The sequence below is a fragment of the Peromyscus maniculatus genome, chromosome 23, assembly GCF_049852395.1.
Source record: "Peromyscus maniculatus bairdii isolate BWxNUB_F1_BW_parent chromosome 23, HU_Pman_BW_mat_3.1, whole genome shotgun sequence".
In the NCBI taxonomy this organism is placed as follows: Eukaryota; Metazoa; Chordata; class Mammalia; order Rodentia; family Cricetidae; genus Peromyscus; species Peromyscus maniculatus.
The window spans coordinates 35,613,844-35,637,734 of NC_134874.1; the positions used below are offsets into that span (position 1 = coordinate 35,613,844).

General features: G+C 42.8%; 1 long non-coding RNA gene across 2 annotated transcripts; it reads left to right on the top strand.

The window, feature by feature from the left end:
* The first annotated feature begins 3,759 nt into the window (after window positions 1-3,759).
* Window positions 3,760-14,160, top strand: LOC121826737 (uncharacterized). 2 transcript variants are annotated; one of them, XR_013047811.1, is made up of 6 exons: window positions 3,760-3,896; window positions 6,368-6,527; window positions 7,884-8,066; window positions 11,798-11,913; window positions 12,843-12,937; window positions 13,106-14,160. It is a non-coding gene; the product is annotated as an uncharacterized LOC121826737 (long non-coding RNA). The 2 variants fall into 2 exon arrangements; XR_013047812.1 differs by lacking the exon at window positions 3,760-3,896 and having other exon boundaries at window positions 6,397-8,066.
* The last annotated feature ends 9,731 nt before the right edge of the window (window positions 14,161-23,891 follow it).

Consider the following 23,891-nt stretch of genomic DNA (forward strand, 5'->3'; position numbering starts at 1 on the left):
ATACAATGTGGTCCATGGGATATTGTTAAGTATGGAATTATAAATGCAATCATTTGGCCATGAGTTAGTCAACCTTCTGTTACTCAAAGAAATCCCTGACACAATCAACTTACTTGGAGGAAAGTTTAATACAGTTTCCGGATTGTAGAGATTCTTTAGTTTTCCGAGCTCCTTTCTTTGGGCCTAAATGGAGGCAACCTGTGGTACAGAGAGCTTCTTTAGGAGGACGCTGCCCTCCTTGGAGGCATTGGGAAGCACTGATTGAGAGCAAGGGACTGGTCCACTGCCATCCAGTGGCCCTGTGCTGGGGAACTGAGCCTTCAATGCACAGACTGGGGAACTTGCAAGGAGAGTTTAGATTAGGGAACAAGCAACCCTGGTGTTCACGTGTCTGTGTACAGGTTTTCAAGGCAAGCACTACACTGACTTATCTGCCCACTGAATTCGTCTCCCAGGTCACCAGGCATGCACATGTTATACAGACAGACAAGCAGCCTGAATACCTGTACATATAAACTAAAAATAAAATGAAAAATTATCAAAACCGAGTAAAAGTACACAATCATCTCCACATCCCTGTGCTCAGAGCATCCTGTGATTCCTGCCTCTGGGCTGGAATATGGGTAGAGAGGGTATATGTTAATGAAAGGTAACTTTCTTCTCCATAGTATCCCAGGTGATCTCTTCTTACATTAGTGTTATCTGGGAAATTAAGCATGGATGGAATGTAGTGTGCTTGTATGTGTGCATCCATGTACATGTGGGTGCTAGAGATAGATAGATATATACATAGATAGATAGATAGATAGATAGATAGATAGATAGATAGATAGATAGATAGATAGACAGATAGACAGACACAGACAGAGAGAGACAGAGAGACAGAGAGAGAGAGCATGCATGTGAATGTACACAGGTGCAGAAATCCTCCCCTAAAAACACAATCTTCTTATGAACAGGAACATCAACGACTTGAGGAAAATCTTCAGTCCCTGATGAAGCAGAAGGAGCTGTTCACCCGGCAAAAGGACTTGGCAGTAAAGCTGCAGCATCACTTCATTGTGTCCCAGATGAGGTAGGAGCCCAGGCTTCCAGAAGCAGGTCGATCCAAGTGGGTCCGCTGTACCTGGATCTCTGTCCTCTTTGAGTTTTGTCAATTGGCAAAGCTGCCAGCCACAGTCAGGGAAAGAACCCCTCAGAGTGTCTTTGCTGGCTCAGTCAACAGGAATTATGACCAGGAAACAATACACTTCTCCTTGGTCTCATGAAGACTGTGTCCCCTTTTTCCATTCTGAGACCTCTAGTATGCTCTGAGTATCTCATCTCTTAGATTAGATCTCCCCACAAATATTCCCATGGCAACCAGAAACCTGGAAAGGAGGATCTTTGATCATGAAGGAAAGTGTGTCCCCTGCATCTTTTCCATCAGGAACATCACGTTTAGAGAGAAGTGTCCATCCTTTGCAGATTTGCATACAGTACACTCCTGCTGACTGCAGGCTCTCTGCAGTGTTTATCAGTTTCTCATGTGAAGATTTACTCTGGTCATAAACAGAGTAGGAGCTGACAAGTTAATCCCATGCAGGGTTCTCAGCTGTAGGAGTAACCTGAGCCTTCTCTGCACTGCTGTGTAGGCTCCACTAGAGGGCAGGCATAGAGTTTTCCAGGATGTTCACATTCACCTGGATCTAATCAAGGCCAGGGATATCTTTCCTGACCTGTGCCTCACACCTTGACATACTGATATTTCTCCAAAATGATGTTTTTGGACTGTTGGAGAAATATGCTGTTTTTTTTTCTAATCCAGCAAAGTGTGTATATTCCAGTTCAACTTCTAGCAGTTTTTAAAAGCTGAGAAAAAAAATCCTGCCCAGGTGCTCTCTGACCTTTTTCCCTTAGGGAAGCAGGGAATGAACTCAGGTGAAAGGTAATGCTCGATTGTCTAGCTGAGTAGAGCTGGTGGGGGCTCAAAAGCTGACATGGCAGGTCCCCACCAGGCTTGTGCCCCAGCTGCCTTCCTCCCCTAGGTTTGAAAACCTCCAGCAGGAACTGGAGCAGACCACAGCCCAGGAAGAGAGCCTTCTGCAGATGGAGCTGCTGGGGCAGAATCACTATGTTCCAGGCAAGTAAGCCACCATTGAGACCCATCCTAGCAGCCAGGGTGTACATGGGGAGTGTTTTATTCCTTAACTTTTGTTCATTGGAGATGAATAGGCTCTGATTTTTCTTGCCAGTTTCACAACAAAACTGATTCTAAATCCTATTTTCTTTACCAATTTTGCCTGACAGCACCTCTTAGGAAAACTGAGGAGGCTGGAAGAAGCCAGAGACACCTTGAAGACATGACATTCTACACTCCAGGTTCACGGCCTCCTCAGAAAATGGCACCTCTTTTCAGCTGTGAACTCACTAGTGAGGCAAATATCAACCTACCATCAGGCCATCCAGCCACAATCTGATATACATCCATTGACTCACTATTCCCAGACAAAAGATTGTATCACAAATAGTCTGAGATTCAGAGGACACAACACAAATTACTAAGAACTGTGACATCCATCAGCACATGGCCCCAGTGAGGGGCAAAACAACATGGAGAGGACATGTTGGTGAGCAAGAGTTCTTCTGTCAGCTTCCTATCAAGGGCTTTGACAAGCTGACTCCATATGTGATGGAAATCTGACAAGGAAGAATGCGTTAACATCACACTGCCATCCAGACAGACCACACCCAAAAGCATAAGATTCTCTCTACTGCAGTGCTGAAGCTGACGCCATGTCATGGGCAAGTGTTGCTAAATATAATTCACTGCAGAGAATAAGACAGTTCCTATTGTCATTTGCTCTCCCATAATGAAATTCCAAAGGATCCTGAAATTTGCTTAATTTTCTTGTTATATGTTGGGATATTTATGCTTTGGATTTTGGTTTTCTTCATTTTGGTTTAAGGTTTTGTTAATTGTTATTTCGTTTACTCTTGTCACTGTTTTAATAGTTTGCTAACGCGTTACATTGTATATAAGGACGGCTGTTTTTGAAATCCCCCATTGAGTAAAATGAATGTATTTTTATGAACAAAATCCAATTTCAAATTTCACTCTGAGACTCTTCTTTAGTCAGATGAGGTTTCACACTCTGTAATCCCAGAACTCACAGGCTTGGATTTATCTCAGTAAGTTTCAGGAAGCTTTGGCTGCATAAGGATTTCCCAGACATGGGTCTCAGGGCTACACAGGAGGATGACACCTTGGATGTGGATGGAATAGCCTACTCCATGGATACCCGCTACATAATAGAAAAACTAGACATATTGTATCCTTGACGCCATATATTTTGCTGCCATTAAAATGTGCTACACTGTACACACATATTCACATAATCATCATGTAGACCAAATTAAAAGAAAACACATGTATATTGCTCCAGGCCTCTCAGGAAATAAGCACATTCATTAATATTGTATAAAAGAAATCAGAAAATGACAAGCAATCTGCCTCTGGTTTTCTTGAAATAGAACATGAATGATAACTGAAAAGAAGAGATAATTTCCTGCAAGATATGTTGGGATATTTTGTGGTGCTTTTCAGGGAAATGGCAGCTTGGTTTCCAGTCACTTTGGGTGAGGTAGGTAACAGGGATGTAACAGCTAGACCATGTGACATCAGCACATGGACATTCTACTGTCTCCTGGAGAGCCCTGGCATTCCATGTGATGTCACCAGTGTTGTGGTAACACCAACTGTCATTGGGGCATTGGTGCAGTGTCTCATGTTTCACCTACAGACATGCTGACTAGATTGAACAGGATTCTTGGGAGACAGGATGGCGAGCACAGGGAGATCAGAGGGAGGCAGAAGGAAGATGGCCTTTAGTCTCCATGGTTCTGCGGAAAGCACAGTGAGTCCTGGGGAAGGGATGGGGAGTTTCCTGAAGGAGGAAGGCTTCAGCTGATCCTTCCAGGAGTGGGGCTCAAGAGGGGAGAGTTTCTGAGAAGCAATGGGCCTATCCTTGTCCTTTGAGTTCTTCAAGAGCAGACCCAGAGTTGAGAATTTTCCATGGTTAGTTTGGCAAAGAGCCAGGGATGGTCAAGGCTGCAGCTGCTCTGTTTAGGGCCCTCTGCTTTCACTCTGAGTGGGAAGGAAGCACAGAGGGACTAAAGAGGTTTCAGTTCCAGTCTTGCACTTCACCCACACTGGATTTCTTTTGGTGTGTGTCACTAATAACAGGGAGAGTAAAGTCCCCTGGCCAGATCTAGAGAGTCTCACATTTTAAATAACAACCACTGGCAGGGCAGGAGCCACCAAGTATTGCCGCATGTCAGTGACCCCTAAGGTTTCTGAGTTGCTGCCCTCTCACAAGCCAGTCCTCTTTCCTCTACCTTGAGTGCAGGACTGGGACATCACTCTTCCTGTAAGTATTTGTTCTTGGTGTCTGACGGCTCACCTGGGGATGCCCAGTCTTTAGGTATTTTCAGTCATACCTTTCAATGGTTGATAACACCTTTGCTAACATCATGATGGTTGGAATGTATTCTGCTGGAGGTTTTGGCAAAAGTTCCAGCATTTACTATATGACTTATCATTGTTTTGACAGGACCCACATAATCCTCCACCATTCCCATTCAGTGTAAATGCCCTGTGGATTTTCTTTAATGTGCTTGTTCATCTCATGGAACTGACCTTCTTTCCCCATAATCCTGAGCTAATTTCTTAGCATCTTTAATTTCTCATTTTATTAGCTGGTGATTATCAGGATGAGAGGAGCCATTCCTGGGCAGTGTTTAGAAAATGAGTCTTGCTCTCCACACATGATAAACTATTGAATTAGAATGAACTAGATTCTAATGAATCAGAGAGATCTCCAGATTGGAAGGAGGAGGTGCTGAAAGGCCTTCCCCTGTGTCTCAGGAAAGGCTCCTGGAAAGGGCAGCTTGGCTATTGGTGAATTTGGGAAGAGTTTGCTATCAGATAGGTGATGACCATTGGCAGTGGCCCTAACAGTCCATTCTCTGGAAATTCTATTGTATCCTGGAGAGCCCTTGGCAACTTCTGTGAAATCACCAGTGTTGTGGCAATGCCAACTGCCTTTGAGGCATTCACTAAGTGCTTATAGAGTTCACCAACTGACATATTGGCATGACTGATCACACTGATTGGCAGAGAGAGCCCTAAGGAGGCTTTCCTAAGGAGGAGGTGAGGCTAGAAAAAGACCTTCTAGTAATGGGGTCCAGTAGCTGTGATCTTGAAGCAATGGGCCTATGCTGCTTATCCGGGTTCCTAAAGAGCAGATCAAAGGTGGAGGATTCCTGATGGTTAGTTGGCAGAGGGCCAGGAATGGTCAAGGCTGCAGCTGCTGTGCTGTGACCTCCTTCAGTTCATTCTGAGTGGCAAAGAATGCAACAGGAGGCCCAGAACCACTAATGTGGTATTAGAATGGGATGTTGTTGCACTTTATATCTGATGTAAATACCAAGGAGGGAAACTTTCCATCCCCATACCCAGGTCTGAGACATTCACTTCCTATTAGTCGTGGACACAGGTTATCAGGGCTGGGAGGTGAAAAGCAGTAGAGACTCCTGGACATCTTGCATCACATCAGTGTAGCATGAGTCTTACAATTCTTATTAATAAACTCAAACCTGAGCCAGGTATTGGGGTAAATGCTGGAAGATCAGAGAAGCAGAACAAGCCACAGCTTCCTCACCTCTACAGTTCCTCAGCTGATCCTGTTTCCTCAGACTTGAAGCTTCTGTGTGCTTATACCAATGGCTCTCAGCTGAATTGCTGCTCAAAAGCCTGAGTGCTTAACCAGCCAAAAGCTTCTAGTTTCTGGTCCTTATGCCTTATATACCTTTCTACTTCCTGCCATCACTCCCTAGGATTAAAGGCGTGAGTCACCATGCCTGGCTGTTTCCAATGTGGCCTTGAATTCACAGAGATCCAGAGGGATTTCTGCCTCTGGAACATTAGGATTAAAGGAGTGAATTCCACTACTTTCTAGCCACTGTATCTAGTGGCTGTCCGTTCTTTGAACCCAGATAAGTTTATTATGGTACACAATATTTTGGGGAACACAATACCACACATCAGGTAAGAGCTGACAATTCCAAACCAACATGGCTGGCCTTGCTTATGTCTTTCAGGGCCAGTGGGGCAGCAGCAGGGGCTGAGGCATATATCTAGCCATGGGGATGGGAGACAGACACATGGCTTATGAGGCCCAGCTTAAAGAGAGCTGAGCTGATCTTTGAGGGCTTCACTGGGTTCCATGCATTTCCTCTTCCTCAGGCCTCCTCTTGGGACACCAAATGATCTTCTTGGCGTATGCCATTCATCTGTAGAAATTCATTTGTGTTTATGTACCTACAGGGACTGCAAGGAAGGCATCATTCACACCCTTCTTCCTCACTGAGCAGGAGCAGCAGCTGAACCAGGTGGAAAAACTGAAACTTCAGCTACAGATAATGACCAATGACAGGAATAAACTGCGTGAATTCCTGGCCCATTACAACAATGAGTTGAACAACAGGTATTCATCATGCCCTGTTTTCTGGAGAATGTTTTGACCCTACTGTGTCAATTCCAGCAGTCCTTGGGTCACTGGAAGCTGAACTTCCAGGGTGATCTGCACAAAAAAAAATTTCCTGAATGCATCTGAGAGGCAGAACTGAAGCCTGTAGGAGTGAGATGGGACACAGGCTGTTCTGATTCCTCCTAATGTAAACCAGAGCCTGTGGCATGAATCACAATCCACAGAGAAGGGCAGTAGGGTGTAAGATCACAACATGCATTTCAAAAGGCTTTGGCAGGTGTTGGCTTGTAGGAGTTACTGGGTGCTCTGAGTTTAACCTGAGTCTCTGTATTTGACAAGATATTTACTTTTGCTTGTTGCTCTGGGAGCAGCTTGAACGGCCTGGTGGTTCTACTTGGTCCTTCTGTGTGTGTGACTGGAAGGCCTGGAGTCCATCCCTGCTCCTCTCTGGTCTTGTTCCTTATACTGTGAGACAATGCAACCTACCTACATTTCTTGACATCCTAATTGTGTATGGGTTTCTGTGCATGTGAATTGCCCTCTAAGGGGTCCAAACATCACAATCATGGCAGTTTCAGGTTTTGCCCTTTTCACTTCCCTCTCCCTTGATAAACCACTAGATTACATTCCTAAATTTAGTTCCCAAATTCATTCCCTTTTGTGAACACTGACTCATTCTTGAAACTAAACATCAAAGTCCCACCATCAAAATATATTCCTCGGCTACACTTGCCAACCTGTCCAATCAGATCTCAGCAACTCACCCTAGCACAGACTCAAACTTTCTATTTAAAATCCCACTGCTGAAAAAAGACTGCTGTGTGTACTCTGCTTTTGCCTGATCCAAAGGCAGGCTCCCAGTGCCAAGCTTGCCCTGCTGGAGAAATATATCTTTGTGCTAAGGATTTGGTGTCTCAGTTTGTTCTGTGCTGTCTCTGAGAGGCTCCCTGGCTCCCTTACAGTGTGTGTGTGTGTGTGTGTGTGTGTGTGTGTGTGTGTGTGTGTGTGTGTGTTGTGTGTTGTCTGTGTAGAGATTGATAGTAGGCCTGAGGATTTGCCTGTTTTAAAGATTTCAGGTGATATAAGTGCTGAGACCAGGGAGCTCCACTTTGAGCATCACTGTTCTCAGTCTTTGTGCTCACCCTGGTGCCTCAGTGGAATCCCCTTGGGAGTTCATGGAGTGCCTCATGCATGGCAATACTGTTGTTGAGTCTGAGTGATGCTGCCATGGCTAATGTGGGTTCCAGCGCAGGGCTGTTGGGGATGGGGACATTGGATCTTTCAGGAATCATGGTATTAGGAGGCAGGTGTGGCAGATGGAGGTGGAGCTCATCATTTTTGGTGATATTTCAGCACCCTCTACAGTCAGCACCTGAGTGAACAGACTCAGCTGAAGGAAAAAGTGAGAATGTTGCTAGAGGACAAGAAAAATTGCAGGAGGAGCAGATTTTATTACAAGAGTCTTGTGAGGAGGCAAAGAGGCTCTGTGAAGACGCCCATGAGAAGATTTATGACCTCTGGACAAGGCAGCTGCAGGTAGGTTGAAGCAGCAGGGCCAACCTGGCCACCAGTCTGACCATACACACACATACACACACACTCATGTAACCATGTACTCACTTACCCAACTGACCCATCCCATCCAATAGTTACTTCACTTCTGTGATCATTCACAAGTCTTTCTGGGAGTTAGCCTCTTAGAGCAAGTAAATCCTTCTGCTCTGCTGGAAACTGCAGTACATTGAGGGAGACGGGTCAATCACATACCACTCACCTGTATGTCAGTATGGGAGGAGCCGTGCTATATGGGGGCCACAGAGATCTGAGTGAGTCAGGTCAAGGGTCTGGGTCGCATTTGCTTGGCAGGGGTCATGTGAGATCAGAGCAGACACAGCATGAAAGGAGGAACACCCCATGAAAAAGCCAAATGACCGGGACTCATAGACATCATTTTGGGTATCATATGACATTTTACACTCTTGTTCCCAGACTGCCATGGTGTTCTCTTTACCTGGCCAAGCTGTTGGTTCACAGTGAAAAAAACTAAATTAACAGCTTCTCAATACTGTTTGCTGTGAGTGGCATTGGCCCGTTCTCCCATCCTGGATCTAACATTCTGAAGCTCACTGGATGACCAGGGATGTGGCAAGGGCTTATGAAATGAGGGGGTCAGGATGACAGTTTTGAGCCAACTGCATCAACATAGCCTGCAGAGACATAGCATGTTTCTCCATGCATTTTTAGTCCAAAATGATGCAGAACTGTGGGGCTCACTTATAACAGCTAGTGTGAGGAGTCTAAAACCAACTGGCAATGTCATCCTCATCCAGTGTCATGTCCTCCTCATTACGTTCTGATCACTGATGATTTGAGGGATTTGTGTCTGTGTGTAGGTATGCCTGTGTGAGGGCACATACATCTGTGAGTGTTTTAGAAGGTCTGATGATGGCATTGAGTGTCCTCTGTTGCTTTCTCCCTTATTCCCTTCAGCGCGAGTTTCTCACTCAACCTGAAAATTTCTGTTCTGGCTAAGCTGGATAGCCACAGATCTTTGGATCTCCTGTCTCCTCACAGTAGAGCATCCTGTCATTTTCTTTCTCATTTCATTGCTAAATGGTTTATTTGGTCAGAAAGAGAACTGACTTGTTGGTTTCTCTTCATTTTTAAACATTTTTATTACTTTGGAATTAATGTGTCTTATAATAAATAACAAAAATCAAACAATGGGGCTACTTTTAAAAATAAAAAAGTAGACTTCTTTTCTTTCACACCATAGAGGTTACTTCCCAGGAAAGGTCTGTTTTGTCTACTGGCTTCACAACATGAAACCTGATATTTTGAAGCTCACTCTTAGGACAGAGTCCAACTCATAGTTGTATAGAGTGCTGCATTTAAGAAAGTGCTGGGGATGACCTAAGTAGCCTTCCACTGACTGGCCTGGGGCTGTTTTCATATAATGTGCACTGTAATCTGGTCAAAAGTTGTTGGGTAATGACAATGGGTGACTTCTAGACTCTGGTGCTGTTGATGTCTTCTGTAGAGGATTCTAGGTTAGTTTAGTAAGGAGACTATAATGGGTCAACTTAAATCTATCAGGAGGATTCATGTCCCGCCTTCTTCCCCAGCACTTGGTTTTGTGTGCTCCAACTCAGTTGTGCAGAGGTTGTTACTTCTCTGTATGATCCGTGAGTCTGGTGATAAGAACTTCCCTAGGAAGGGAAATAACTTCAGGCCAGGGCAGAAGAGCTTAGCTGGGTCTAAAAAGCTTGTAGACAGCAGGGAGGACCCACTACCACCCCCTGGAGTAGAAAAGGTGCTGCAACATTCTAGTCTTCTACCTTGCCTTTCTGGTTTCAAGAAAGGTGTGTGTGTGTGTGTGTGTGTGTGTGTGTGTGTGTGTGTGTGTGTGTGTGTTGTCTCTATGTGTATCTTTGTGGAATGAGAATGTGTGTTTGAGCATCTATGTGTATGTTCACTCTCTCATGGAACAATGGAACATCTTTAAGAATGATGGAGATGGATTTCAATGAGAAAGTACTGTGCCTAATCTGGTTAGTACCACTTTGCCTCCGTCAAAGAACAGACAGAGCTGCCCATCCTTTTGCATGTCCACAAAGCTAACTAAAACCAAAAACATCAAATTGATGCAAGCTAAAAGTTTTTCAGGTATTTGTAGAGGCAGAATTATTTATCTGAAAAGAAATCCTCTGGAGAAAACCAAAGTAATGGGGTTCATGAAGGTGAGAGAGAGGTTACTGAGAGGCCGGAAAGGTTTGTGTCCCTCTCTGCTCTGGGTGAAAGGAGGCTGGCAACTGATGACTTCCTTGCATCCTGTTTTATTCTTCTCCACATCGCCTGCTGCCATTTTCCTTTCACCTTTGCCTAACCTTGGTTCAGCTAACCTGGTCCTTGGAGCTGGCCTTGACTTTATTCTCAGAGAAATTCTGAACTGTAGAGGGGCATGTGGAGGCATCCCAGCCCAGCAGAAGTCCCACAGCTATGCTGAGGTGTGAGGAGAGGCTGTCTCAGGGCACTGCTTAGGCTCTCAAGTACCCATTCCATTCAAGTACCCGTCCATGCAGATGCAGCACTCAGAAACTGCTTTTATTCCAAACTTCTTCATACTGAGTTAAAATCAGCCTGATGGAGAGGTGGGAGAAATGAGAACTCTCAGACATTGCTAGTAGTGTAAAATGGTGCAGCTCTGTGAGAAGCTATGTACAATTATTCAGAAAGTGGAACTGCAGACTTTGGGTGGAGCATTGATTCCAGAATGGAAAGTGGTGTCCACAGAGAATAGGGGACAACAGGGATACAGCAGGACTCATCAGAACAGCCCAACGAGAAACTATTCAGATACCCATCACTGATGAGTGCAAACATACAATGTGGTCCATGGGATATTGTTAAGTATGGAATAATATATGCAGTCATTTGGCTGTGAGTTAGTCAACCTTCTGTTACTCAAAGAAATCCCTGACACAATCAACTTACTTGGGGGAAAGGTTACTATGGACTCCGGATTGTAGAGATTTTCTAGTTTTCTGAGCTCATTCTTTTGGACCTAAATGGAGGCAACCTGTGGTATAGAGAGCTTCATTAGGAGGAAGCTGCCCTCCTTGGAGGCACAGGGAAGCACTGAGTGAGAGCAAGGGGCTGGTCCACTGCCATCCAGTGGTCCTGCGCTGGGGAACTAAGCCTTCAATGCACAGACTGGGGAACTTGCTAGGAGAGCTTAGATTACAGATCAAGGAACGCTGGTGTTCACCTGTCTGTGTACAGGTTTTCAAGGCAAGCACTGCATTGACTTATCTACCCACTGAATTCTTCTCCCAGGTCAGCAGGCATGCACATGTTATACAGACACACAAGCAGGCTGTACATCTGCACATATAAACTAAAAATAAACTGAAAAATTATCAAAGCCGAGTAAAAGTACACAATCTTCTCCACATCCCTGTGCTCACAGCATCCTGAGTTTCCTGGCTCTGGGCAGGAATATGGGTAGAGAGGGTGTAGGTTAATGAAAGGTAACTTTGTTCTCCATAGTATCCCAGGTGATCTCTTCTTACATAAGAGTTATCTGGGAAACAAAGTGTGGATGGAATGTAGTGTGCTTGTATGTGTGCATCCATATACATGTGTGTGTGTGAGAGAGAGAGAGAGAGAGAGAGAGAGAGAGAGAGAGAGAGAGAGAGAGAGAGAATGCATGTTTATGTGCATGGTGAGGACAACCTTCCCTAAAAACACAATCTTCTAATGAACAGGAACATCAAAGACTTCAGGAAAAACTTCACTCCCTGATGAAGAAGAAGGAGCTGCTCACCAGGCAAAGGGACTTGGCAGTAAAGCTGCACCATCACTTCACTGTGTCCCAGATGAGGTAGGAGCCCAGGCTTCCAGAAGAAGGTGGATCCAAGTGGGTCCGCTGTACCTGGATCTCCGTCCTCTTTGAGTTTTGTCAATTGGCAAAGCTGCCAGCCACCCCAGGGAAAGAACCACTCAGAGTGTCTTTGCTGACTCAGTCAACAGGAAGCAATATGCTCTCTCATTGGTCTTATGGGGATTGTGTCCCCTTCTTCCTTTCTGAGAACTCTTATATGCTCTAGTATCTCATCTCTTAGATTAGATCTCCCCACAAATATTCACATGGCCGCCAGAAACGTGGAAAGGAGCATCATTGATCATGAAGGAAAGTGTGTACCCTATTTTTTTCCATCAGGAACATCACGTTTAGAGAGAAGTGTCCACCCTTTGCAGATTTGCATACAGCACACTCCTGCTGATTGCAGGCTCTCTGCAGTGTTTATCACTTTCTCATGAGAAGATTTACTCTTGGTCATAAACAGAGTAGGAGCTGACAAGTTAATCCCATGCAGGGATCTAAGGTGTAGGAATAAACAGAGCCTTTTCTGCACTGCTGTGTAGGATCCACTAGAGGGCAGGCATAGAGTTTTCCAAGAGGTTCACATTCATCTGGTATCTAATCAAGGCCAGGGATATCTTTCCTGAACTGTGCCTAAGACTTTAACATACTAATATTTCTCCAAAATGATGTCTTTGGAGAAATATGCTGTTTTTTTTCTAATCCAGCACAGTATGTACTTATCAGTTCAACTTCTAGCAGTTTTTAAAAGCTGAGAAAAAAATCCTGCCCAGGTGCTCTCTGACCCTTTTCCCTTGGGGAAGCAAGGAATGAACTCAGATGAAAGGTAATGCTCAATTGTCTAGCAGAGTAGAGCTGGTGGGGTCTCAAAAGCTGACGTGGCAGGTCCCCACCAGGCTTATGCCCCAGCTGCCTTCCTCCCCTAGGTTTGAAAACCTCCAGCAGGAACTGGAGCAGACCACAGCCCAGGAAGAGAGCCTCCTGCAGAAGGAGCTGGTGGTGCAGAAACACTATGTTCCAGGCAAGTAAGCCACCATTGAGCCCCATCCCCAGCAGCCAGGGTGTTCATGGGGTATGTTTTCTTCCTTAAATTTTGTTTACTAGGGATGAATAGGCCCTGATTGTTCTTGACAGTGGCACAGAAAAACTGTTTCTGAATCATATTTTCTTTGCTGATTTTCCCTAACAGGACCTCTTCAGAAAACCGAGGAGGCTGGAAGAAGCCAGAGACACCTGTAAGACATGATATTCTACACTCCAGATTCACGACCTCCTCAGAAAATGCCACCTCTTTTCAGCTGTGAACTCACTAGTGAGGCAAATATCAACCTACCATCAGGCCATCCAGCCACAATCTGATTCACCTCTGTGGGTCACTATTCCCAGAGAAAAGATTGTATCACAAATAGTCTGAGATTCAGAGGACACAACACAAATTACTAAGAACTGTGACATCCATCAGCACATGGCCCCAGTGAGGGGCAAAACAAAATGAAGAGGACATGTGGGTGAGCAAGAGTTCTTCTGTCAGCTTCCTATCAAGGGCTTTGACAAGCTGACTGCATATGTGATGGGAAATCTGACAAGGAAGACTGTGTTAACATCACACTGCCATCCAGACAGACCACACCCAAAAGCATAAGATTCTCTCCAGTGCAGTGCTGAAGCTGACTTGTGCAAGCTGACTTGAAGCCATGTCATGTGCAAGTTTTGCTGAAGATAATTCACTGCAGAGAATAAGACAGTTCCTCACCTCATTTGATCTTCCATAATGAAATACCACTTGATCCTGAAATTTGCTTAATTTTTTTGTTTATATGTTGGTATTTTTATGCTTTGGATTTTGGTTTTCTTCATTTTGGTTTAAGGTTTTGTTAATTGTTGTTATTTCTTTTATTCTTGTCATTCTTTTAATAGTTTGCTAAGGCTATACATTATTTTTAGGACTGCTGTTTTAAAAGCCCCCATTGAATAAAATGAATGTATTTTTATGAATAAAATGCAATTTCAAACTTCACTCTGAGCCTCTTCTTTAGGCAGGTGAGGTTTCACACTCCTGTAAACCCTGAACTCATAGGTTTTGATGTATCTCAGTAAGTTCCAGGAATCTTGAGTTGCACAAGGATTTCCCAGCCATGGGACTCAGAGCTATTGTCAGGCCCAAACTACTCTAAAAATTCTATACCTGTCTGGTGCACTGGTCAGGGTTTTATGGGGTAACAGAATGAATTTCTATATATACAAAAGGCTATGTTTTAGAATGACTTAGAGGCTGTGGTCCAGCTAATTGAACATTGGCTGGCTATAATGGCAAAGTCCTCAAATCCAATACTTGCACAGTCCACTATGCTTGATGTCTCAGCCCATCAGCAGTATAGTCTGGAGTCACAAGGAAATTGGCTCACATGGCAGTGAAGGCATGGACTTGCTAGCAAGGTGAGAGCAAGCAGCTAAGGAGCAAAACTCCCTTCTTCCATTTCGTTATATGGGCTTCCAGCACAAGGCCTGGCTAAGATTACAGGTGGGGATTTGGGGCTCAAAACATCTGAGTTATAGGTGTTTCTTTCCTCATCAATATCCAGATTAAGGGAATGTCTTTCTAATGCAAAGATCAGGATTACATGTGGATCTTCTCTCTTCAAATTAAGCAAAAACACCTCACAGGCATGCCCCTCCATTTTGGGGTTTTAATAAAATTCACATGTAATAAAATTGACAAACAAAAATAGCTATCACAATTGCACCCTTGTCAATTTGACACATAATTATATCTTTTGATGTCATGATTAATTTCTAAATGTAAAACAATAACCAGGTCTTAATATTGCCTAAACAAGATATTATTATTCCAAGTATAACACAAACACATTATGTATTAGAACAGCTCAAAATTATGTCTAACATGATTTAATTATCCCTTGTAGTTGGAGTTTTCCTGTGTCCACCCAGCTCCTTCAGCAGCTCAGACTCAAGTAAACACACAGAGACTTATATTAATTATAAACTGTATGGCCGCGGCAGGCTTCTTGCTATCTAGTTCTTAAATCTTAAATTCACCCATTTCTATTAATCTATAAGTTGCCAAGTGGCTTGTGGCTTACCGGTACTTTACATCTTACTTCTCATGGTGGCAGTGGCTTCTCTTGACTCAGCCTTCCACTCCCAGCATTCTCCTCTCTGCTTATCCTGCCAATACTATACTCCTTTCCTGGCTACTGTCCAACCAGCGTTTATTTATAAGTCTCTCAGAGCAACACATTCACAGCATACAGAAAGTCATCCCCAGCAATCCCTGTACAACTGCAAACACATTATAAAGTTAGAATAAGAGGCAATGTCCCTGGAGGGACATTCTTTTAGTATCTCAAATTTAAATATGATAACCATCAATATTCTCCCTCTTTTGGAATAAATTTGGTTTTATTTATTTGTTTATTTTTGTTTTTACATCCTAACCAAAATTTCCCTCCATCCTCTCCTCTCAGTTCTTCCCCCAAACTCTACTCTTCCTGCTCCCCATCCATTCCTCCTTTTCTTTTTTCTCTTCAAAAATGATCAGGCCTCCTGTGCATATCTGCCTGCCACGTTATATCATGTTGTGGTGAGACTAGGCATGACTTCTTACATTAAGGCAGGACATAGCAATTCAGTAGGAGGAATGGGTCCCAAAAGCAGGCATTAGAGACAAGATCCGCTCCCACTGTTAGGTGTCTCAAAAGAAGACCAAGTTATACAACTATAAAATATATGCAGAGGACATAGGTCAGTCCCATGCATACTCCCTGATTGGTGGTTCAGTCTCTGAATCATTATGAGCCTAGGTTATTTAGTTCTGTGGGATGCTTGTGGGGCTACTGACCCCACTAACTCCTACAAATATTTAATTGTTTATTCATTATTTTATGTGCATTGGAGTTTTGCCTTCATGTATGCCTGTGTGAGGGTGTCGAAACCTCTGGTCCTGGAGTTACAAACAGTTGTGAGCTGCATGAGAATTTTTTCATTATTTTTAAAAATTAAGTATTTCATATGATGAGTGTATAGATATTTTCTGATTAATATTTAAAATAATAACATTTATCTATTTACTTATTTAGAGATGAGGAAATAAATACATACGTACGATAAAGAGAGAATGAACATGCAATATATGCCATGCCATTTTGTCATTCTGTTCATATGGAGGTCAATGAACAAATTAGGAGGAGTCAGCTCTTTCCTTCCACCCAGTTACCCATCTCATTGGCCCTTCCCTGGTACTTTTCATGATCAACTCGTGGCTTTTTGCCTTAGAGTGTTTTCTTGTGGTTCTGAAAGTTAGAGAATATTTTAATATTAAAGGGCATTGTGAAAAATTTGTGCAGAATTTTGTTTCAAATGAATGATACTGTTAATAAACATAACAGGCACTCAGAGTTGAAGGCAGGAAAGAGCAAACACATTAAGCCGGCCACTAGGAAAGTTCTGCTGCCTCCTTGGCTGGTGTCTGGGAGTTAGGATTCCAGTTTATCTTTATATTTATATACGCATGTATATACAGTTAGATATGGTTGTACATATTAGGTATATCATATAGATACTTATGAAAATATGCACACAACTATAGTCATAGTTCTGCATACAACATGCATACCATACACATGCATACCAATGCCACAAACGTTGTTTGTTTCTTTTTAATTTCTTGTTTTGCCAATTTATTATACATCTATTTTAATTTCAAACTATAATTCTCTCTCTCTCTTTGTGTGTGTGTGTGTGTGTGTGTGTGTGTGTGTGTGTGCGTGCGTGCGCGCGCGCACGCGTGCATGCAAAGGTGTAGACACATATATGTTTTTAAATGTATGAATGTGGGCACATATTTTTGTGTGTTGTATGGAAACAAGCATGTATGTATTTTGGCACAACACTGATGGTGCCTTCATCCTTTACGATGGGGTAGTAGCACTATTACTGTGGGGTGGGGCATGCTTGATCATGCTTCATTCTGTGCATGGAACTTCCATGCTTCTAGAGCACTGATGTTGTCTAAGATGTTACTAACAATGTGTAGATGTTTCAGCGTCTTTCTTAGATGGAGATCTACAATCGATGTCACATGTTAAGTCCCTCAGATACCATTTGACACCAAGCACAGATAAGTTTTCAGTTTCTCCTTTCTCCTCCACTGCTCTTTCAGATTACAATAAATTACCCCCATCAAAAAGTCTAACAATAGTTACTGGCCATCCAGAACTTGGTGAAGAGTAGGAAATTGTGGGTTCCCAGGATCCAATGATGTTGACAGGAAGACTTCCAGGTGGGGTGTTCCTAATGCAACTGCTGCCACAGGCATCCAGGCTGAGACAGCAAAGAGGCATCTCTGCTGGGCAACTGTGTAACGTCTCTTCTTCCAGATTCTGCTGTTGTAGACAGAAAAATTATTTCAAGCTCTGTGATTAGATAGCTGGTTTAATTGAGGCCACCCTCCCTAAATCCTGTCTGGCTTTGAGGGTAGCACAATGCTAATACTTCATCTAGAAATCACAGGAAGAATTTCCCCACAGTTTTTCTTTTACAACTGAGATTTGATTGGTTGAGGACCAGTAGAAAAAGTTGTTAATTCAGTTTTGTTTTCTTTTTTTTTTTTCTTTGCATGCCACAATTCTTAAGTGTAGGTTTCCATCTACAGTAAGATAGGGGAATGGAACGCTGTGATACCTTGACTAACTCCTCAGAGAGCTAAGATGCCTCCTTCCCAATACCCTTCAAATGTCGCCTTAGGGCAAGAAAAAAGCATCCATGGTAAAGAAGTGTAGCAGAGTCTTTTGCTGTTGTTCCCTTTGTGGGAGGGGCCAAGTAGGCACAGAGTCAAATCACACAGACTCAGGGAGAATGTGGAAACAACAAGCTCAGTTTATTCAGTTAGAGGCAAGCCTTATATACCATCCACCCCTCCATGGGGGCGGGAGGTCTGATGAATATGCATGAACCGGTGTGACATGGATGTCTCTCATTGGTCCAGGTCATTTGCAGATCATGTTTCAGCTGCTGTTGCTAAGACCATTAGGCAGACCCAGGCTGCCTCTCAGAAAGTATCTTTTTCAATTGTTTGGGGCAGCTGGCCCTCAAGTCTGTTAAGGATGAGTCATCCCACAAAGAAGAATAAAAAGGGAAACCAATAATGAGGACCCTGAGTTAGAAGGATTGCTGGAAATCTGAGACCAGCCTTGAGGGATAAACTTTCAGGGAAGGAGAGAGGCATGAAGGCAAGGGACACTAAGAGATTGGGAAGCGGTATGCCCAGAGTGGGATATGTCCATTGTGTTCTACTACTAATCTCCACTTGTGTTTGTTAGAAAAGGTGACAACAGTTGAGGCAGAGTCAGCACCTGACCCAGGACTCCACTTTCCAAATGGGACAGGATGGACTGCTGTTACACTGCTATCCAGTGAGTGACAGCCTCAGAAGTCATCAACTACCATGATGAGAAGAGGTAGGGCAAGCCTCATGGCTTTCTGCTTTCTGGTCAATCCCACTTCAAGGTGTGTTTAATGATGGTGAAGGGACAGGCTGGAGGGCAAAATTTCAAACAGCTCTGTTCCCCAAACCCAGGTACTGCAGATGGCACAATAAAAGCTTCATAAAGAGAGACTCTTGATGATAAACTGAGTCTCAGAAATGATAGACCAGTATTTGAACCATATACATACGGACTGAGTCTGACCCTTCCCCAATGACCTTCCTCTTCTCAGCAGTGAGCTTCTGTAGTAGGACAGGACAATTGGGTGGGAAGTTGTCCCCAAGCAATGATGATAAATGTAGCCTTCGTACACCTCCCCTAATTACCAGTCCAAAGACATCTGCATAGCTTGACCACTTTTGTGCTTCACTGAGCAGAGTGTGGCCTGGCCTCTGTGACACTACACAAGGAATCATTGTCATGGTTACATGTGTGCCCTTGACAGCTCACTCTATTAAAGTGGGCTATGATTCACAACAATAATAACATGCGCAGGAATCAATCTGGTAAATCAGTGCAGACATTCTTTGTGGGAAGACCTGATCTCACATCAGTGAGTAGACATGACAAGGAGCTTTCTTGAAAGGGATCACAAAGGAATGGTTCATTGTTCCAGGGGTTCAAGGTAGAAGACAAATGACATTTTGAGAAGTGTTTCCATAGCAAGAACAAGAGGAATACCCTCATAGTGCATGCCATGAATGACATACAGGAGAGGACACCATGCCCACACTGCATAAGAGGCCCAATGAAGATCTGTACAACCCACATGTGCCTATCAAGGCAGCCTCTAGATCAATAGAGGACCAGCCTCTGCTGTTAAATTAACTGACTGTGATATGCCTTCATGGGAGCAGACCACAGAAGGAAGGAAAGGCAGCAGAGACCTTGTTAGGACTCTCTTTTGTTATCTTTACTGAGAAGCAACAATTTTGCACATGGTGGCCACAGTCACCAATGCAACAGCAAGGACTCTCCCAAGCACCACCGTCTCCTCCCTACTTCACCTTTCTATTTGTGTAATATGTAGTTTATTTCATCTGGAGTCTGCGCTGTGAGTTGGTGTCTGTGCCCATTTCCCTTGAAAGAGCCAATGTTCCTCAGAATATACTTGAGATGCAAGAGAAGCACAATAAATACAGTCTTCTATCAATATCCACATGTTATTTTATTCAGAAAGCCTGAACATAATCCAAGGCTAATTACAAATACAAAATAGCTTCAGTCAAACCTCCATTCAAAAGTATCCCCCACATCAACCCTAAGAGAAACAGGTACCAACAGTCCAAGAATATCAATGTAACCAGGCTTAACTTTAACACAAAAGCTGACTGGATACAGACACACCCTGAAAGTACCCCAGGCCAACATGCCCCCTGAAAAAACCCTTGCTAAACACCTAAAGTGAAAGTAGACCAGGATTAAACACTGAACTATGATGTCAAGAGAGAAGTATTCCAAGGCCTAAGGATGAACTTGATGAAGACCAAGAATAACGCCTACATTAGCAATGGCTTCCCTCACCCAGAAAGGCCAGGGACCAATCCTAGGAATGAAAAAGCCAAATCATGACCTAAAAGAGGCCTTCACCAAAACCTGAAGCTGAATAAGCTCTGGCCCAGAGGAAAACAGAGGTATTCCTGGGCAAGTCCATTAAATGGAAGAGCCAAGGGCAAAGGAGAAGAAGGAAAATTAACAAAATGAAATGAAACAAAAAGAAAAGAAAAGACTGCCCATGCCTAACCTTGACCATGAAGAAGGCTGGCCCCAACCAAGAGGGAGGTGAGTCCTACGCTATCCCTCAGAAGAAAAAGACCTGGCTCAAAGAAAGAAAAGGAGAGTATCTATGCCCCAACTTTACCTGGACTGAAGCCAGGGCCCTCACCAAGATGAGAATTTGCCTCAGCACACCTCTGACCCTGAAGAAGATTGGGACAACATAAGAAAGGACATGGGCCCAGACCAATCCCTCAAATGAAAGAGGCCAGGGGCAAAGCAGGAAAAGGAGAACACAGGAGCCTAACACTTTTCCTGACAAAAGCCTGAACCAAAATAGGGAGAGAAGAAGACCTGGGACACTCTCCAAATGAAGAAGGAGGTCTGGGGCAAATATTGACTGGGGAAGAATTTAGAGCTCATACAAAACTCAGAACAAACTAAAGTGGAAATGTTACAGGCCAACCATAGACCTTGCTGAAGATAAACCACAAACTCTAAAATCAAGAGAGCTCCTGCCAACCCAATGAGAGATACGTGGTCAGACTTAATGTTGACCCTAGAAAGTGCAGTGTGAAGAGACAATTTAAATGAAGCCTGCTCCAACCACAATGAACTCTTCCTAGGCCAAACCCTGATATCAAGTAGCCAAGGACCAAGCCCTGTGTGAAAGGAGTCCAGGCAATCCAAGAGAAGAAACATCCTGACCATAAACTGCTATCAGTTGAGACTTGCAGCCTACTGAGCAAGAATTAAACTCAGAAGCCCTGAACTTTAAGGATGTGTGGGCAGAATATTCTCTTCTTCATCCAACACCCTAACCAAAAGGGAGCCAGAAACACCTTGTCAGTTGAGCCAATGGCTCCCTAACAGATGAAAGCAAATGGACATCAGTAACACATGTGGTAGTTAGAGGAAACCTTGAGGCAGTCTGATCCTAGACCTCAATTTCACTTGATGTTTTACAGTCAATCAAGGCCTCAAAAAAGACACACAGAAGAATGTTTATTGAAGATCTTAGACTCACAGACTTCATGTACAGATATGTTGCCATCCTGAGAACCAACTATGTGGATCACATACATTCCATTTACAACACTTATCATCCTCAGTACATGAAAGCCAGGATGTGCCACTCACCATGATCCAAGCTCTCATCTGAGTAACCAATGAATATGGACATAGCATAATACAAATGGTGTTATAGTGCATGCTGTTGTGGTCTGATAAAACTCCAAATCTTGACTTCAGCTGATATTTTTAGGAACAAACACGTCTCAAAAGTAATTTTCTACCAAGAACCTTGGACTAACCCAAAATCTGCTTCAATGATTCTTTTCTACTTCTTTTAACAGAAACATGGTCCATAATGTTCCTCTTTTCTGACATGATTTCAGAGAGTTGCACTTAATATAAAATATTTTATCAATTGTAGAAATGATTTCTCAAAGAAGGATCCCATTGTATTTTTTTAAACTCCCGGGATGATGTGTAATGCCAATCACCAATGCATTAACAAATACAGACTTTTCTCACATTTTGTCAGAGTTCCTCCCATATGTAATTTTTCTTATTCTGACTTTTCTTGGTTGACATTCTGGAGTGACCCACCTCATCCTAACTTCTCAACTGCAGTCACTTCTATATTTCATTTCATCAACTTGCTGCATCTCCTCCTTTCTTAAAGAATTCCAGACTAATCATTGATTAGGGTGTCCTCATGCCGGTGACCTCAATGCTAGTAACCCCCCTACTAAGTCTGTTGTCTTTATAAAAATAACATCCCCCAAAGACAATCAGTCCAACATATTCTAGGAAAGTATGAAATGGCATCATACATTGGTAGTCTTAAGTCCCCCATTTCCCTCTGACTTTTCTCTAAAGTATGTCCTTAAAAGTCAGGTGATGGGGATTTAGCTCAGTGGTAGAGTGCTTGTCTAGCAAGCACAAGTTCTTAGGCTTGGCCCTCAGCTCTAAAAAAAAAGTGGTCTAAATTTTATCTTCAGAGTGTCTAGCCTTTCGCATATTCCTGACCCAGAGACTCTTGCCTCTCCATTACAATAATCCATATCAACCTGTTGTGTTACAACCTTTCTGTATCATATGCTGTAGGCAGGATTCCTTGTTCCTTTTCTAGAGTTCTATACAAAACCTGGAGCATTCATTTAGAAAGATTTTGGGAAGTCTAGAATGCCAGGGCTCCCTGGATGACCAGTGTCTGTCCCACCTCACCTCATATATCAGCCTAAAGTAAAAGTGAGACCACTGAGAGATAATTGGAATGGAACTAAATTTGAGGGCTATTTCAGGGAACCAGAAGTGCTAGAATTGTTCAGATTCAAAAGGATACAGATGATGAAAGAAAAAAATCCAGAGTTCTTCACCCATAACTAGTTCTCTGACAAATATGGAGGAAAAAGGACAAATGTTATGACTCTATTTTGCCTTCAGTGGACACAATATCCACTGTATTGTATAGCCTGAAAAACTGTATATACTCTATTTCTTTCTTTCTTTCTTTCTTTCTTTCTTTCTTTCTTTCTTTCTTTCTTTCTTTCTTTCCTTCCTTCCTTCTTTCTTTCTATTTATCTTTCCATCAGCTATCTATCCATCAATCCATCTATCCATCTATCTCCATCCATCCATCCATCCATCCATCCATCCATCCATCCATCCATCCATCCATCTTTTCCCACTACTACTCTTACTCTTCTATTTCTCCTTCTTCTTGCTCTTCCCTTATTCATCCAGGATATTATAATCATTTTTGCCTCCCTAAGTTTTTACAGGGCCTTATAAAATGCTAGTTACATTATAACAAATAAAAACTTTTCTCTGTGGGTTTTATTCTCCATATTGTCCCACCCAAACTCTTTCTAATACATATCCTCCCCTGCACCTGCTGAAATGTGACATTCCTTAGATCTCTGACACTGTGACACTAAAAATCATTTGTGTAAAAGTGTTTGTTAAAAAATGCAACTGTGCTTAAAACCAGCTAAAAACCTACATCTAAAAACTTGATACTTTAATAACTTGTATACACATCATCTTAGTTTGTTTTTTATGACAAATATAATTTAGATATAATGAATTCAATGAGTTATATATTCAGTGTTTATTAGTTATCTGCCATGAAGTTCATAAAAAAGTTTTCTCACTAAATAAATTTTTGTCAAGAGGTAAAATCCATAGAGTTTTCTAAATGGAAATAGAAAGATGTACACAAAGCCAGGAAACAGAGTTAATCATAAGTCAGAAGTTTTATGGAAGATAAAACAAATCAAGATCATATATGAAACTACTATATTCATTAAAATTCCTTAGGCCAAAATTCATTACACTTATATATAATTAGGATGTAATTCTCTCTTTGGAATAAAGGTGATAGAAGTTGTCACATAGTTCAACCTTTTTTACAAAAAAAAAAAGAAAGAAAATCAATGCTAGAACTTGCATTTGAGAGCCTTAAAATGGCCTACAAAAAGAGACTGTGTTACTCAGGGAGTATTCTGTCTCTCAACTGCTTGAATTACAAAAGACTTTCAAAAGGTCAGTGGAACATCCTGCCAAAGCTTGGCTCATGGGATTGTAGGCTATGAGAAAACATGAGATCAATCTGAGTGCTGTAGAAGTAGGAAAGTAAGTCATGTACTTACTTACACCTCCTTGAAATACAGGCTATCTAATCTAATGAAATTTGAGAGAGATTATTCCTGATGGACTGGCTCACAGGAAGCATTGGGGATGCTTGGT